General features: G+C 44.9%; 1 protein-coding gene across 1 annotated transcript in view; it reads left to right on the top strand.

The window, feature by feature from the left end:
• Window positions 1-637: 637 nt before the first annotated feature.
• LOC137431153 (beta-1,3-galactosyl-O-glycosyl-glycoprotein beta-1,6-N-acetylglucosaminyltransferase) overlaps window positions 638-17863 on the top strand; it is a 28836-nt gene continuing 11610 nt past the window's right edge. Inside the window, exon 1 of the mRNA XM_068122157.2 lies at window positions 638-822. The gene's annotated coding sequence lies outside the window, so the exon portion shown is untranslated. The remainder of the gene's footprint in view (window positions 823-17863) is intronic.

Raw genomic sequence — 17863 nt, 5'->3', positions numbered from 1 at the left:
TCCCCCTCCCCCCTCCCTGCCTCTCCTTCCCCCTCCCCCCTCCCTGCCTCTCCTTCCCCCTCCCCCCCTCCCTGCCTCTCCTTCCCTCCTCCTCCCTTGCTCTCCTCCCTTCGCCTCACCTCCCTTCCCCACCCCAAGCTATTTAAATAAATATCGATCCTCGAATATGTTTTTTTTCTCCTGGCGGTGTATAATCACAATGAAGCTTAAACCGTCGCTTTAGCGTCTAGAAGAATTATGAAAAAATATTCGGAAATTTAAACATAATATTAAATATGAATGTCGCAAATGCATGTTTACGGCAATCTGAAAAAAACAAATAATTAGAATTCAACAAAAACGACAATGCCTGGACCGTTATGCCGTTATTTCACTTCGCCCGTTCGCCGCAACTTGTCCCTCGGTCTTGTGCACTGATCTCTGAGATCAGTGGTCTTGTGTGCGCTGCGTTGACCTATTCCTTTGTACTTCCTTATAAGGAATAAAGATTATTTGAAAATTACGTCGCGGAGACGAGAGTCTGTGTAATTATTATAATTTTTGGCAGGTTTACAAGTAGGAGGTAACAGCGATTGACGTATGATAAAAGTGAATGGGGGAGAGGAGAGGATTGAAGAAGAGAGGGAGGAGTGCACAAGAGGAAGGAGGAAGGAGGAAGGAGGAAGGAGGAGGGCGGAAAGGCGGAAAGGCGGCGCATTATCACTTATCAGTGCATTATCAGATAACGGCAGCGTGGCGAGCATCGAAGTGAGTTCAAGGAGATCGTGAGAGAAGCAGAAGAAGAAGAAGGTGCCTTCACGAAGCAAGCGGGGAATCAGCTCGGTACGAAACATGCCGTGTGTTTTACGATCTTAAAATTGCTTTTTTGCAAAGGTATGAAGATTTGTAGTTTTAGTTTCGGTTCTGAGTGAATCTCTACCGATAATAATATTAATAATTTCGGATAATTCCATGCGGGATTGAGCGATGTTCTCTTCATCGACATCGTGAGGTAGGGTTCTCACTTCTTCTTTTTAGGTGTTCGGTAGTCCTTAGCGTATGTGTAGTGCAGTCGTTAAGTTGTAAGTTATCCCCCAGGTCTAAAATCTAAACATACCTTCCGCACCCTGATGTGGTGGTAGTTGTGCCTGTGGTGCCTGTGGTGGTGGTGGTGGTGGTGGTGGTGATATGCCGTGAATGAGGTGGGTGGTGAGGAAGGGGTTGCTGTTGAGGATTAAGGAGTTGGGGATACATTGTAGTTGTATTTATTTTCATTGTTGTATGGATAACGTAGTCTCTTTGTTTATTGTATCATGTAATGTATGTAAAAGTTGTTGAGGCATTATCATAATACAGGGTGTTCCATAAGTCTGGATATATGTAGATGTAGATGGATGCAGGATGTATGTACATGTAATATATGTACATGTAATATATGTATGTGTATATAATTATATATGTATATATGTATATTACATGTACATACATATATACATATGTACACATACATATATTACATGTACATACATATATTACATGTACATACATATATTACATGTACCATACATATATTACATGTACATATATATGTATATGTATATATGTGTATATATATGTATGTATATATGTTTCACACCTTCCAGCTTCACGCCGTCTCCAAGATCCAACTCAACATTTCCTCCATCTGCAGCTCCCTCTGTTTAAGTGTAAGGTGTGCACAGAGGGAGCTGCAGATGGAGGAAATGTTGAGTTGGATCCTGGAGACGGCGTGAAGCTGGAAGGTGTGAAAACATTTTGCTACCTCGGAGACATGCTGAATGGAGAAGGTGGATCAGACTCGGCAACGGTTGCTCGAGTGAGATGTGCATGGAAGAAGTTTCGGGAACTGAGTGGCGTGCTGACGAGGAGGGGAGTGTCGTTGAAGCTGAAGGGAAAGGCGTATGCTGCATGTGTGAGAAGTGTTATGATTTATGGGAGCGAGACATGGGTAATGAACGTCGAGCAGCAACGAAGGGTGGAAATGCGAATGGTTCGGTGGATGTGTGGAGTATCGTTGAGAGAGAGGAAGACAAATGATGAATTGCGAAAGATGACGGGAATAGAGCCTGTGATTGATGCTGTGAAGAGGAACAGGTTGAGATGGTTTGGTCATGTGTTGAAGGATGAAAGTGACTGGTTGAGAAGAGTGATGGAAATGAATGTAGAAGGAAGTAGAGGATGGGGAAGACCGAGAAAGACTTGGCTAAAGATGGTGGAAGAAGAAATGCGGGCAAGGGGGTTAACAAGGAGAGATGCAGAAAATAGGGCAAAATGGAGAAGATTGTCATGGGGACCGCAAGACTAACCCCCGCTCTAGCAGGGAAAATGGCCTCAAAATGCCTGTTGTTGTTTGTTGTGTATGTATGTATGTATGTATGTATGTGTATATGTATGTATGTACTGTATATATTTGTGTGTAGAAAGCTCACTGCATTGCCCTGATGATGCCCCAATAAGGGTGAAACCAGGTCGGCAACTGTGAGTTTTTCATGCGCTTGTGACAGTATCTGAATTAACATCTTTATGATGTAAGTTAGTGCTGCTGGATGGCTTCTTCTGGAGCTTCGCAGACATGGCGAACGTACGTGGTGGTGACGTCACGGCGTTCGCTCATTAGGTTGGAACACCAAATTATATATACATTATACGAGCAGAGTACCCGCCCTACGGGCGATCTTGTTCCAAGCGTGCAACACATTTTTCTGCCATCGGATATTTTCTGCTCACACAAATACTTTGACTTGGATTTCTTGCTTATTAGTCCCCTACCGGTGTACACCGGAGGGGACTATAGGTTTGCACGCCGTCCGTTAGTCTGTCGGTCCGTCAGTCTGTCAGTCCGTCACGCAAAGAACAGTTTTCCGGACTTTTTTTCTAAACGCTTAATGCTAATGATTTCAAACTTGGCACATCGTTCCCTCATGATAAGTTACAGATCAAGTTCGAACTTCAAGACGTTTCGATCATTTTTAAACAAAGTTATGGCACTTTGAACTTTGATAATTCTGATGATCCTTAACTCAATGCCATTTTAAGTTTTAATTTCCTTTAAAAACCAATATCCTCTGCAATAATTGGACCAATTGAGATCAAATTTTCACCATATGATGGACTCGGTCTGTAGAATATTTTAATGGTAATTATGACGTCACAGGTCACGTGGTTCGGGCGCCATATTGTGTTTAGTGAAAACACGAAAACCCCTTTTTCTCTGCAACGGCTGAACAGATCGAGGCCAAACTTTGCAGGCAAATTCGCATACCCATGACGAACAAAAAAGTCAACGAGCATGATGTCATGTGTCACATGGTTTCAGAGTTATGACGTTTTTAAGCATGAACCTTTAAAACCGAGCTCCTCCCTCATTTTTGATCCAATCGAGGGGAAACTTCACAGATCTGTTCAGCACTAAAATGTCCTTTTGGAATTTGCGATAGGCACGTGGTTTGGCAGATATCGTTAATTAAACGAAAATATTTTTTTAAATGGATATCTCTTGTTTATTCTCGAGTTCTCCTCAAGCCGCACCGCATGCCCACAGCCTCGTCTCGCGAACGTCAACAGCGCGACACAGCGCGCGCTTTCGGGAGGGGCGGAGCCAAGCCGAGCAACATATATAAACACATCGATCATTGATCGTGAACCGGAAAATATAATAAATTACTGATGGTTTCAGAGTTATGACGTTTTTAAGCATGAACCTTTAAAACCGAGCTCCTCCCTCATTTTTGATCCAATCGAGGGGAAACTTCACAAATCTGTTCAGCATGTCATTCTACTAAAATTTCCTTTTGGAATTTGCGATAGGGCACGTGGTTTTGCAGATATCGTTATTTAAACGAAAATATTTTGAAAAAATGGATATCTCTTGAATCGCTAGTACCTCAGACCGTGAGTTGGTAATAATTTATATAATTCACATAGTGCAATACGTGCAGGCCGCTCCACGGAGCGACCTTGGGGGGCTTATCAACGAGGCGAGGCGTGACACACGTGTCTCAGCATACCTCAGATCAAGTTTGAAAACCAGCATCAACCGTGCATAAATTTGCATATTCGATCATTTTTGACAAAGTTATGGCACTTTTAACTTTGGTAGGGGACATGTATTGCAGCGCAATACTCAGAATGTTTGTTTCCTTTGGTAATATTGCTCTTGCTGATTTCTGTTCAACATGGGTATCCTTGGTTTTTGAGGCATATCAATTTTCCAGAAAAAAAACAAACATCACCCTAGCTAACAATACCCACACCCCCTTCTTTCCCCTCCCCTCCAGCATCCCCTCACAATCCCCCATCAAGCATCACCCTACCTAGCAATACCCATAACAGCCCCACACCCCTCCCCCACTCAACCTTCCCCCACAATCCCTTTTCAACCATCTCCCTAGCTAACAATACCAATGACCACCTTACCGCTCCTCCCTCATCCCCTCACAATCCCCTCATCAACCATCGCCCTTGCTAACAATACCCATGACCACCCCTCACCCCACTCCACCACCCCTCACCCCACTCCACCGCCCCTCACAAACCCCTATCAACAGTCACCGTAGCTAACAATACATACGACCCCAACCCATCTGCCCCCTCCCCACTCCACCTGAATTTTTTTTTTTTTTTTTTGGCAATCACAAAGTGCCGGAAAAAAAACAACAACCCCAGACTGTCGATTTTCGAGTTTGCCAGTGTCGTCACATTGTGAACTCGCCGTGATCCTGCCGGCGATAGTACATCGATAAATGGTGCATTGCGAGCTCAGATTCCGATCCTTGATCTGTTCTACCCCCGTTAATACACCCCATATCCACCTCTTTCAATCACCGACTTCATTCCTGAAATTCCTCATAGTGTCTATTTGTTTTCTGCTGTGTACCCCTGCCCCCCTCTCCCCAGCCTTCCCCCTTCCCATGACCACCCCACAAGCACACGTGCTTGTGTGCTTCCCTCTCTCTCCCCCTCTTGTTTCCTGCTCCTTTTATTTTGTGTTTTATGTGTCCGCTTATATTTTTTGTGTTTAAAAAAAAAAAACAAGCCTCGATTTTGTGTACAAAAATAAATAAAGAAAAAAATAAAAATAAAATAAGGAGTTATGCCTGGGTAATTTTCTGGATCATCAACAGATGCTTTATCTTTATGCAATGGTATTATCTTATTATAATAGAGCAAACGTATATGGTTATGCATGCAACCAAAACGTCTTCTTCTTCTTCAAAGAAAATTATTAATCCTCTTAATTACGTTTTTTTTTTTTTTGTTTTTTTTTTGTATACTGAATCGAGGCTCGTGAAGACTGAGACCCCTCAGACCTTTGACTACCCTTCAATTCCCCAAAGACCCTTAATACCACCAAGACCCCTGAAGACCCAAAACACCCCAAAGACTCAAAATACCCTTGAAGGCCCTGAGGCTCAGAAAGACCCTGAAGACCCAAATGGCCAAGAAGACTCAGAAGATCCAAAAGACCCAAAACACCCTGAAGACCCCAAAGACCCTTAAATACCCCGAATAACCAAAATACCCCAAAGACTCTTAAAGACCCAGAGGAAACAAAATACCCTTTTAAAGACGCAAAAGACCACGAAGACCCAAAACAACCCAAAGACCCTGAAGACCCAAATGGCCCTGAAGACCCAAAACATCATGAAGACCCAAAAGACACCGAAATGATCAAACATGCCTAACCCTCTGAAAACGACGTGTGGTGAGTCACGCGGAGCACGCCGAGTCACGCTAGTTATAACCAATGGACCAGTTGCTGGGAACGATTCCTGAGCTTCAAACATCCAGTTTTCATTCATGCAATCACTTGGTGGTCGATAAGTATGCATGCAAAGTTTGGGGCCGTTATGTTTCATGCTTTTGGAGTTATGGAGGAGACACACACTGCCTTTTATTATTATGGATCACAGTATCAAGATTAAATCTGTCATTCAGGATCCCAAGCAGTTCAATATTTTGTTTACGATTAGTTGTCATTGTTAACATCGTCAATACCAACAACAATAGCATCAGATTCTTCAATGTCCATATAGTCAGTTAAAATATTGGTTCTTGATTGAAAGTCACCAATTAATGTTCAGGGTTTTTCAGAATTACGATGTGCCGTCGTGGCCAAAAATATTGGCACCCTTGCACTTTTTTCAAATAACTCACCATTTTCTCTAAAAATAAGTTGAAATTGACAAAAGTATTTAGTCTCCACAATTCTTTATTTCACTGTTAATATTACAGAACCTTTGTTTTTGATTTAGAATGTAATATTTTTGCGGATCTCAAACGTCGGCTCTCCCCTTATCAAGGGGGGTTAATCCCCTTGTCCTTTTATCTGGCCGACGTGAGTCCTGGAAGTTATACGCTCCTTCCGGTCGGTATTAGGGAGGGTTATTGGTCAACTTAGTCCTAATACCTAATTACTAACACCGACCGTGAAGCAGGGAAATAACTCCCGCCTGAACTACGGCGTTAGTGGACACGCCGAGCGAAGCGAGCCGCGATTTGGGCCGTTAGCAAGGACTAAACCGGATTATGGTGGTTCCGATCGCTCCACGTTTACCCAATGGAGAAAAGACTGATGCGATTGGATGGAGAGGAAACCCAGAAAATAGGAAGAACAAAGCAATTTATTAACAATTTACAAGAAAGAAGAAGAGGAAACGAAAGAAATGTACAGGATAGAAAGATGAAGAAGAAGCACACAGAGCAGCCTTAAACAGTCTTATTCTTAATACCCCAGGACAAACGGGCCTGTCTCACATACACACTCACACGGGGATTGTAGATGGTTGATGGTCACCAGCGCGTCCAGGCTCCAGCCCGGCTCCGGTCCAGCGGACGAAACCCGGCAGGCAGCTCCGCGTGTAGTGGAACGCGAATGGACAATTATATAATGGGGGGAAGGCTGGTGTCCTAGCGGCGTATGTAATAAGTGCACACATGCCAAAGGCCCCCTCTCTCCAATGTCCTGCTGCTTTAGCACAAGGTTCCAACGAGAGTCCTTTCACAAGCCCGCTTCCAACAAGCTCTTTCAACACCAATGCTTCTCATAAGTCCTTCTCAATGCGCATTTCCAACCAGTCCTTATACTCGCGAGTTCTCCGGGTAAGTTCTGTCACAATCGGCGCGCTTCCTTGCAGTCCTGGACAGTCCTCCAAAGGGCTTTGCGTTCGCGCTTTTATAACTCGAGCAGCGATCGCTCCGCGAGCCCAAAAGCCACGCCTATCAGGCGATCTTACCTCAGCCCTGGTTGGCTGGTCATCACTTACCGGCCACGCCCTGATGGTGGGTTGACGTGGCCACACCTTCTTCCTGGCGTTCCGCCCCCTTTTTCCGGGCCTCACCTCATGGCTTATGGCGGCGTTTGGGCGAGCTCAAGCTCAAGGGCAGCGAAGGCTGCTGGTTTGGGCGGAAGCCCAGCGAGGTTGCACACGCCGCTGGCCCTAAAGGGCGAGGGCGATGGCTAGCGCTTAATGGCGTCGCTTGGAGAGGGAGGCTGGCAAAATGAATGGATGGGGACCTACTCCTTATTTGATTGACACAACGCAGATTCAACTGTTGGAAACATAGCCTTATCTATACACATACTAATGAAATAACTGAAGTCCTATGGTGACCTACGTGTTGCTTGTGGCCTAACTATGGGGTGCAACCTTTAACCCTTTAATAATGTCATATTTACAAGTGTGGGTTCTCAAAACCACAACAATATATTCTTTAAAATCAGAAAATAAAAAGAAATAGCATTGACAAAATTATTGACACCCTTGACTTAATATTTGGTAGCACAGCCTTTGGACAAAATAACTGCAGTCAAGCTCTTCCTGTAGCCATGATTGAGCTTCCTACACCTCTCTACTGGCAGTTTGGCCCACTCTTCTTGTACAAACTGCTCCAGTTCACCCACATTTGAAGGGTGCCTTCTCCCAACTGCTGTTTTCAGATCTCCCCACAGGTGTTCAATGGGATTTAGATCTGGACTCATTGCTGGCCACTTCAGAACAGCCCAGTGTTTTGTCTTGAACCATTCCTGGGTGCTTTTTGAAGTGTGTTTGTGGTCATTGTCCTGCTGCAAGACCCATGACCTTCGGAGACCCAGCTTCCTGACACTGGGTTGAACATTGAGCTCCACAATGCCTTGGTAATCTCCTGATTTCATAATGCCATGCACACATACAAGACACCCAGTGCAAGAGCCAGCACAGCAAACCCAAAACATCACTGAACCTTCTCCATGTTTGACTGTTGGGAAGGTGACGTGGGTATACATCCTCAGGTGGATGTTAAAACCCCCTCGCCCTGCCCCTCCCCCCCCACCCCCCCTCGACATGTTCGGGAAGCCGGTTCGATCAACGGCGAGTTGGAACCAACCAATAGAAAGCAGATATGCAATTGCATGTTCAAATGTTCGCCCTGCCTGCAGCTTGGCATTTGACGTCGATTAAAAGGAAGTAGAGGTTTCTTTGGTTTTTCCTTGCAATTCAAAACTTGTGGAAGAGTGATGCAAGTGATGTGAAATTGGCAATGCACAGACAGTGGGGAAACAAGCAAGGGAATGAATGACCAGGAAAGGTGAAATGGGAGGAAATATAGCATTATGGTTACTTACCCTGTGCAGCCCATTGGTGTTGAAGGAGCTGTGCTCCCACGTAATCGGAAGAATGGACGCGACAAAAAGCTGGAATTCGTCCGAGTTTCTTTATTGTCACAAAACAACTCGGGTACTCTGAAAAGCCCGTTTATCGGGCAGCAATATATATATACACACATTATCCCGGAGCGTTTGCCCGGGAAAGGCGAGAGGGGGCGTGGCCGGGCGTCCTGGCCGCGGCCTGGCAAGTCGAGGGCGGGCATGCCCGGGCATGCCCGGGCGTCCTGGCAAGTTGAGGGCGGGCATGCCCGGGCGTCCCGGACGCGGCCTGGCAGGTTGAGCGCGGGCCTGCCCGGGCGTCCTGGACGAGCCCGGCATGGTGATCGCTCCGCGTCCTTGGTAGGTGCAAGGCGATTGTGTAAACCCAGCGGTAGCCGCTACAGTGTCATATTTCCATACTTGGTGACATTTTACAAAGGTAATAGAAGAACCACCTTTGGAGGCCATTTTTTTCCCTCGCAGAGCAGGAGTTGGCCTTTTTCGGGCACCGTGGTCCCCTTTTTGAAGCAATGTTTTATGGCCGGATGCTCTTCCTGCCCCCAACCCTATTAGTCGCCTCTTGTGACACAGGGAATTACCAGTGAACTGGTACTCAACTCGCCGACCTCGGAAGGATGACAGGGTGAGTCAACCCCCCTGGCATTAATTCAGCAATCAACCGAGATTCGAACCCAGGATCCTGGGAGCCCAAGCTGGCACCCTAACTGCTAAAAGGTATTATACCACATAATTTCACGAACTATACATGAAAATCATTCTGATTGTAAAAGCGACTTTATATGTAGTATGTAGACATATAGATTCTACTTTATAGGATTTGCATTGTGCATAAGTACGAGGAGATTATAAAATACTCGTCTTTTGTCTGGACTGTGGCACAAAATTCCTTCGGGATAGTCACTCTGGGAGGCCCAGATTGCAACAGTATGCATTGAACCTATTTGTAATTTTGATACCACACTAGAGCAAAGTTGATGGCGTGCCATGGCAAATCCCCATGCTTCCCACCTAAAGCAAAGCTGAAAGATGGCAAAAAGTTCAACCTGGAATGGCCTAATATCAAATTTTGAGTTTTTTCTCCCGTTTTGACCCCTGTGACCCGAAATTCCCACAACCTGGGGCATGAGCCGGGGGTCAAAAAAATCGTTACATATTCCATGCTTATCTATTAGTCCATCCCAATATGGAGTCCATCCCAATGACGCACCATAAACTTCGCTCTCATTCTATTTTTACCTATGACATGTCGCAGGTATACACGAGCTTCACGTTGCTGTTGTTGGGGGTAGATTTTTGAAATGTGCGCCCATTGGTCGGACAGCTGCCGGACCATACCCACATCTGTTGCTTGGCTCCGCCCACCATAGCGCTGAGAAGAAATGATATGGCCACCATCTTGGTTTTCTGGTAGACCTGACATTAGGCCTTTAAGCCTCTGCTGATTATACACTGCTCAGATTTACCTTGGCTTTGTTTGTGTCGAGTTCCAGTGACAGAGGAACCCCGAAAAATCGAATCGTACATCGAAAAATAGTAATGTTAAATTAAGCCCATCAGAACGGATAGTAATCGAGCGTTACGTTACGGAAATTACTAAAACCATTGGGCTTGTATGGGTCGAGTGTTATTGATGATTATGGACTTTAGCGTGGAAGGAAACGGCATCCGAGGCGTTCGGAATCCGAGTCGATCCTTGAACCCGAGTCGAACCAACCAAACCCGCTCGTCTTGCTTCTAGTTGCATCTGGTTCCGGAAAACCCTCGATCAACCCGAGCTCAAGCAAATTTACATATTATTACATGAAAATCAAAGTAATGCCACTGCAAGGCCCCCCCAATAAGTAAGGTTTAATCAAGCCTGTCAGAACACATGGTAATCTAGCGTTACGTTACGTAATGAAGCGTTGCATTCCACAAATTATTTAATAGTGCATTAAATGCACGTTTCCCAATTGGTCCGTTACCGGATTTTGTCGCAGGTGGTAACCACTGTGTGGTTATTCTTGTTAATCTTACTATAATTCGTCTGTGTGTCTGTCCGTCCATCCGTTCCCAGGTACCACAAAAACGGCTGAACCGATCGCAACGATATTTTGGGTGGGTAATCCTGGGACCCCCTGGAGTAAAATAGGCTATATTGTTTTTCCAATTTCAGCTTTGGTCTCCTGCATTTTCAGGTTTGGACTCCCGCCTCACGTTATTGTCCCGGGTATCGCAAAAACGGGTGCACCGATCACAACGACTGCACCATTCTCCATGCCCGTGGGATTCCCACGGGTGACCCCACTAGTTACATATAATTTGGGGAAAAAACAAGGCTGATGAAGATTGATTTATTTGGTTTATTATAAATCATAGAAAGGGATGTGCCATGAGTGTGGTGGGCTGAATGACCTTTTCCTGTGTGGAAAACTCTATGCATCACATTGCATTACAGGGGAGCCTAAACACTTACACCCATGTTCACCCTAAACTATCCTTTGATTGTCAAACTTATTGTAAAGGGGACAGATACAGACACAATTGCCAAACAAGAACTTGCAGCCTTCCGTTGCTTGTTGCATCCTCACTGTCACTATTCCACGGAATACAAATCGACGACAAGGGATCAGGCCATTTGAGAAAAAGAAGAACGTGACGGCAGCTGCGTTGACCAATACCATGATTTTGCTTTCTTGTTGGTTAACTTCCTATTAATCGATCTGTTTTTGCACCCTCCTTGTTTATTGGAGTGATGTTTGCTGTCTTCCAAGTCGATAGGATGCACCTTAATGCAAAGGAAATACCAAAGAGTAGACAGAAGATAAGTGGGAGAAGCAGAGCAGTATGTCGGAACACAGGCACCAATACCATCTGGGCTGTCTCAAGGCTGGCTTGCATTGTCTCCATCTTCTCTGGTTTGGAGGCAAACACCAAGTGACGTCATTCTGCCTTGTCTTAAGCATTTGAGGTGAGGGACAAGAGGACTCGAGAGCAAACTCCAAAGACGATCTGAGGACTTTGAAGGAGGCAGGTCAGAGTTTCCCAGATTGTTTTTCTGGTTTACCTGAGGATGAATACATGCTTGATGCCAGCTTAACAAAATCTGGAAAGGGGTTGGAACGAAGACTATACAGTATACACATTACTTTTTGGCCATAACCGTAAAATCCAGTAACATACTTGGGTAAGTCCTAACTCTTGGCCCAATTATTTCACGAACCCGCTAGCCAGGCCTGACATTCGACAAAGGTTAGAGCAGGAATTATTTAATTTGCTCAGGGTGCTGGCGATAGCTCGCCTATTCTTTGTGAAGGACACTACAGCATCTTTAACGTCCACGACTAATGCTGGAAAATCGGATGCCCAGTTTAACATCCACCTGAGAGATGATGAATCACCCTGTCTGTGAAACACCGAGGTGACAGTGTATAGCTCCGTCTGGATTGAAACCAAGGCTAGACCTCTTCGAGGTGCGTGCATGCCTCTCGAGTCTCGACCATTCTGTCAGCCCAATTTTCAAATTCTACGTTATCATAAATAACTTTCAATGCATATTTAACTAGATCGTATTCATAGAATACTTACCCTGCGCAGTCAATTGTTGCGAGCCAACTCTTCTGTTTTTGAACTTTTTTTTTCTATGATCCAATACGACTGCCAGACCACGTGAGCGATGACATCATAAATTTATATTCTCTAATATAATTGTTGCACAGATCATGCTCAATAAATTTCAAACTTATCAGACTAAGCATTGTCCCTGTCGAATTATGACGTCATAATTATGGCACCAATAACGTCATCGTTAACACCTATTCCCCATATGGAGTTTTTTACAATGAGCCATGTTTAAATTTTTTCCATGCAGCGGTTTTGGAGATATAGAGGTGCAACATTTTTTGGTTTTTCCAAGATGGTGCAAGCAACACATGACCTATGACGTCATGATTATCATTAAAATATTCTAAAGGAGGAGGCACTCCTATGGTGAAAATTTCATGTCCATCAGACAAACAGTTGCTGGAAAAAATTTAATAATGATCGGATGGATAAGTATTGTATTTTTCGAATTATGACATCATAACGAAGGCACCGATTACATCATAATTAACATATCTTATTCCCCATGGGGAGTAGTTGACAATGAGCCAGGTTTCAATTTTTTTCCATGAAGTGGTTTCAGAGATATAGAGGTGCGAAGTTTTTCCAAGATGGCACCTGTACCATGTGACCTATGACGTCATAATCATTAAAATATTCTACAGGAGGAGGCTTTCCTATGGTGAAAATTTCATGTCAATCGGACCAAGAATTGCAGAGAAAATGAATTTTTTAAATGCAGACACGTACGGCACACGGCATACGTACGCAAATGAATGCTTAACCGCGCTTTTCGCTTCGCAAGCGCAGGGCAACGAGGGAATACGTTTAATTCGAATTAACAACCTGTTGGCACTATTGTCGACTCCAAACCCACAATAGGTTAACTTCACTCTCACCATTTTCTTGTCATTTAGTTCCCTGTTTATGTTTGTAGAATCTGGTATCAGAATAGGTCAGACATCGGTCTCCCCTGAGAAATCTTTGGAGCTTAAAACTTGAGTTTTATTCAAAAGGACATCGTGGCTTTTAGGTCAGGTCGGTCTTTTGGAACTGCCACTGGTATAGCATGTAACCCAGTGCTACCTTCCACATGGTCGGGTTGGCGGCGACTTAACCGACACCCCTCACTAATTTGCTAGTGGGGAGGGTGACTGAAACACCCTGTCGAGACAAAAAACTACACCTGACAAAGGGCGGATGAGCTCCTGATGGGAGCCAAAGGTCATCCAGTAAGGAGTTGGTGTCTCCATATCACTCAATGGTGAAAAAAATTATACGAGCTGGATCCGGATCCGGATCTTCACCAAAATCGATTCTTCCTTGTCACACACCCAACCGGTCCACCAAGTTTCGTCCGAATCCATCCACAACTTTTTGAGATATCCTGTTATGTATCGTTTTTGGCCCCATCTCTCAATGGTGAAGAATCACTTTAAATAATTCTACTAGCCGGATCCGAATTCAGATCTTCACCAAAATCTAATGATTTCGTCCTTGTCACATACGCTACTACATCTCTGCCAAATTTCGTCCGAATCCGTCCACAACCTTTTGAGATATTTTGTTGACAGACAGACGAATGAAAACATAACCTCCATCCACCTTTGGTGGCGGAGGTAATAAAACAGAGAGATAGATCTCAAGGGTCCCTCACTCCAGAGACAACATACTCACCTGTGGTTCATTGTACAATTGTGACGTCATAAGTTTGTGGTTTTAAAGTGCCTTTTTCAGTTGGTGGGGACATCCTTAAGAGATTTATTATGTTACAGCACCCTTGAGATTTTTCAGACACAGATGGACATGTGCAGATACACACTTGTTGCTGGAGTTGACGATCTGTGTGCTTCTGAGTGTGGAAAGTACCATTGCATGGTGGGAAATTACTTCGACGGTGTGACTACACACGTTGCTTCACGTTTATTGCTTCTGGATGGAACATTTGCATTCAAGTCCAAAGAGTATGAATGGTTACAGATTGCATGCCAAGAGAGAGCGTTTGTGGGGAGTGCGGGGGCTCATTACCAGTTCATAAAGGTTATGAAAAGAGTCTCTGTTGCAAAATGTTTTTGGGAAAAGGACTTCCATTAATGTTTGCTCTAGTTTATGTACGTTTGTGCAGTGTGTACATTCTGAATGCATCTTGTTTGCAATGCTTATGAATTATGTGTTGTATTCCCATGAGTGTGTCATCATGCACCGTGCTATACACAGTCTGTTCTGCCAAAGCAGTTTCTTGGCATAGGGTTACAATTTTGGACAGGTCACCTCTCCGACACTGGACTTGTGTATGAAGGAGATTTGACAGGGAAATGGGTTTGAGTATCTCGAGGGGGAACAGTGACCGAGGATGGTAAGTCAGAGGCAGAGGTGAGGAAGAGGATTCAGTTGGATGTGAATGCGTGCAAAGCGGTGGAGGGATTAATGGCAGACAAAACTTTTTTCTTTTTTTTTTGTATACTGAATCGAGGCTCGTGAAAGAGCTAACATTTCTTTCACAAACAAATCAAACAGACAAACAAAATATATAAAAAGAGGGAGCGGAAGACAAGATGGGGAGAGAAGGGGAAGCACACAAACACAACATTTGAGAGCAGGGAGATGTGTGGGAGGGAGAGGGCTTGGGGGGAGGAGGCGTGGGAAGGGGGTGGGGGTGGGAGAAGTATAAAACACAAGGACACCAAGGACTTCCAGGACAGAAGTTGGTATTTCAAAAAAGTGGATTTGGGGTGAAATTAGCGGGGGTAGAAAAGATCAAGGTTTTGGATGGGGGAAGATAAGAGATGGTGGTGAACAGCTGTTTTAAAGACCTGGAGGGAGGAGATTGAAGAGAGTGAGGGAGTTTGTTCCAGAGCTGGGAGAAAAGAGGAATGAAGGAGTGAAGGTGAGCAGAGAGTCTTGATTTTGGCAGTTTAACCATAAGAGGGTTGCAGGCAGATCTTGTGCGACCTGTAGGAATATTTGGGGGACAGAGCCCAGAGAGAGCTGGGGGGGCAAGGCCAGAGAGGAGTCGGTAGAAGACGGAAAGACCACCAACCTGCCTGCGGTGAGTGAGTGAAAGGCCCTTGGAGTTAGCTTCATCGCGGGAGATTCCAATGATTCTGAACGCTTTGGTTTCAACAGCGTGAAGACGAGCTAGGTGTGAGGCAGGAGCACCAGCCCAGAGGGGAGAGCAGTATTCCATTGAGCTGTGGATGAAAGCCTTGTACGTGGTGAGGAGCTCACGTGTGCCAAGGAAGGACTTCGCACGATGGAGGATGCCCAGTCGGCGACTGGCTTTGGAGGCCAGATTTGAAATGTGGTTTTCCCAGGAAAGATCATGGCAGATAGTGAGACCCAAAAGCTTGAGTGACAGAACGTCTTGGAGAGGATTATTCAGAAAGTGTATGGGAGGGTTGTCCAGTCGGTCTTTTCGGAAAGACATCGTAAGAGTGTGAGATTTGTCAGGATTGAAAGACAACTGGAAGATATCAAGGGAATTGAAATGGAAGGTTCTCGTCATGTGCAATGCCAGCCTACCTTTACAGTCTGGAAGCGGTAGCACTGACAGAGAGAAAACAGAAGTTGCAGGTCTGTGAGAACAACTGGGTCAGGAGGATTGCAGGAGCGAAAAGGGTGGATAGAAGGAGGATGGATGCACCGAGTGAGGAGACTGGTATTATTTTTGGCCCTATGCAATGAGCCGGGGTCAAAAAACAAAAAATGCAATTATGGGCGCGTTTTAAAACCTTTTAGAATGAAACTTTGTATTTGCAATAAACATTGGGGGTGGGGAGGCGCATGAAATGTGCAATAATATTTTCGATTTGACCACCGGTTCATGCCCCAGCGGGTGTGGGACTCGGGATCAAATCGGGGAAAACATTTTGAACTCAAAATGTAATATTGGGTGTTTCCTGGTGGAACTTCTTGCCATCTTTCAATGTTTCTTCAGGTGGGAAGCGTAGCGATTTGCGATGGCGCTCCATAGACTTCACTCTCGTTTTGTTACCTCCAAAGGTGGATGTAGGTTATGTTTTCACCCCTGTCTGTCTGTTTGTGAACAAAATATCTCCAAAAGTTGTGGACGGATTCGGACGAAATTTGGCAGAGATGTAGCGTATGTGACGACGAAATTATTAGATTTTTGTGAAGATTCGGATTCGGATCCGGCTAGTATAATTTTTAAAGTGATTCTTCACCATTGGGAAAATCGGGCCAAAAACGATATATAGCAGGATATCTCAAAAAGTTGTAGACAAATTTGGACGAAACTTGTTGGACAAGTTGTGTGAGCGACGAGGAAGAATCGATTCAATTTTGGTGAAGATCCGGATTCGGCTAGTAGAATTTTGAAAGTGTTTCTTCACCATTGAGTGATATGGCTAACCAGGCGGAGGTATGCTCTCTACTGAGTGCCGTTCTCGTTTTTATTGTGTTCCTGATGCATGAAAGGAAGCAGTTTTGGCTTTGGAAAAACATGTCCCTTCTTATTTTCATTTTTAAAAATCGAATCTGTTGATGGTTTCCATTGGTTCTTACCTTGAGGGAATGATGCACTGCAGCTCAATGAAAGCTTAATTAGAGCTTGGCCACTCGTCAGCACACCTCAGGCAGCAGCATTCGTCATTACAAGATGACGGAGGGCTGCACCCAAGGCCATACAGCCAGCCACTATCCTGAATTTTGCATGATGGCTTTCTGCTTCATTGCAATAAGACTTGTCAGACAACTTCAGCCCATTAGAATATCTGCAGTTTATTGTAAAGTTATTAAATCGTCGACAAAGAAGCACAGCATAGGTATAATGCCAGCCGGCGCTTTGCTTTTTGATCGCAGAAAGGTTTGTGGCCTCTGCTTTCTACCGCCACTCTTTTGATCTTGCTCTTCCTGCGCCCTCAGATCTCCGACCCTTCCCAGCTCCTCCTCCAAGTGTTCTTCCTGGTTAAACTCCAGAAGTCCCGGCTTGTGGCATGCCTTCATTATTATTTTGTTCCTTTTTTTTTTTTTTTTTTTACCTCCGACCTGAGGAATCACCTCTGCACATTAGTTTTGTTTTTTTTGTTTTTTTTGCATACAAGATCGAGGCTCGTGTAAGAGGTAACATTAATCACAAACTGACACATAAAACATAAGATAAAGGGAACAGGAACAGGAGACAAGATGGGGAGAGAGAGAGAGGGAAGCACACAAGTACAACATTTGAGAGCAGGGACATCGGGAGATCTGTGGGAGGGAGAGGGCTTGGGGGAGGGGGAATGGGGGGGGGGGGGGGGGAGGTATAAAACACATGGATACTGCTCGGACCTCCAGGAAAGAGGTCGGAGTTTCAAAAAGGTGGATCTGGGGTGAATTAACGGGGGTAGAAAAGATCAAGGTTTTGGATGGGGGAGGATAAGAGATGGTGGTGAACAGCTGTTTTAAAGACCTGGAGGGAGGAGTGGGATTGAAGAGAGTGAGGGAGTTTGTTCCAGAGGCGGGAGAAAAGAGGAATGAAGGAGTGAAGGTGAGCAGAGAGTCTTGATTTTGGCAGTTTCATCAGAAGAGGGTTGCTGGCAGATCTTGTGCGACCTGTAGGAATATTTGGGGGACACAGCACAGACAGAGCTGGGGGAACTAGGCCAGAGAGGAGTC

Source organism: Myxine glutinosa, chromosome 7, assembly GCF_964187855.1.
Source record: "Myxine glutinosa chromosome 7, kmMyxGlut1.1, whole genome shotgun sequence".
Classification (NCBI taxonomy): Eukaryota; Metazoa; Chordata; class Myxini; order Myxiniformes; family Myxinidae; genus Myxine; species Myxine glutinosa.
Note: the sequence above shows the minus strand (reverse complement) of the source record. Positions and strands in the feature narration are given on the sequence as shown.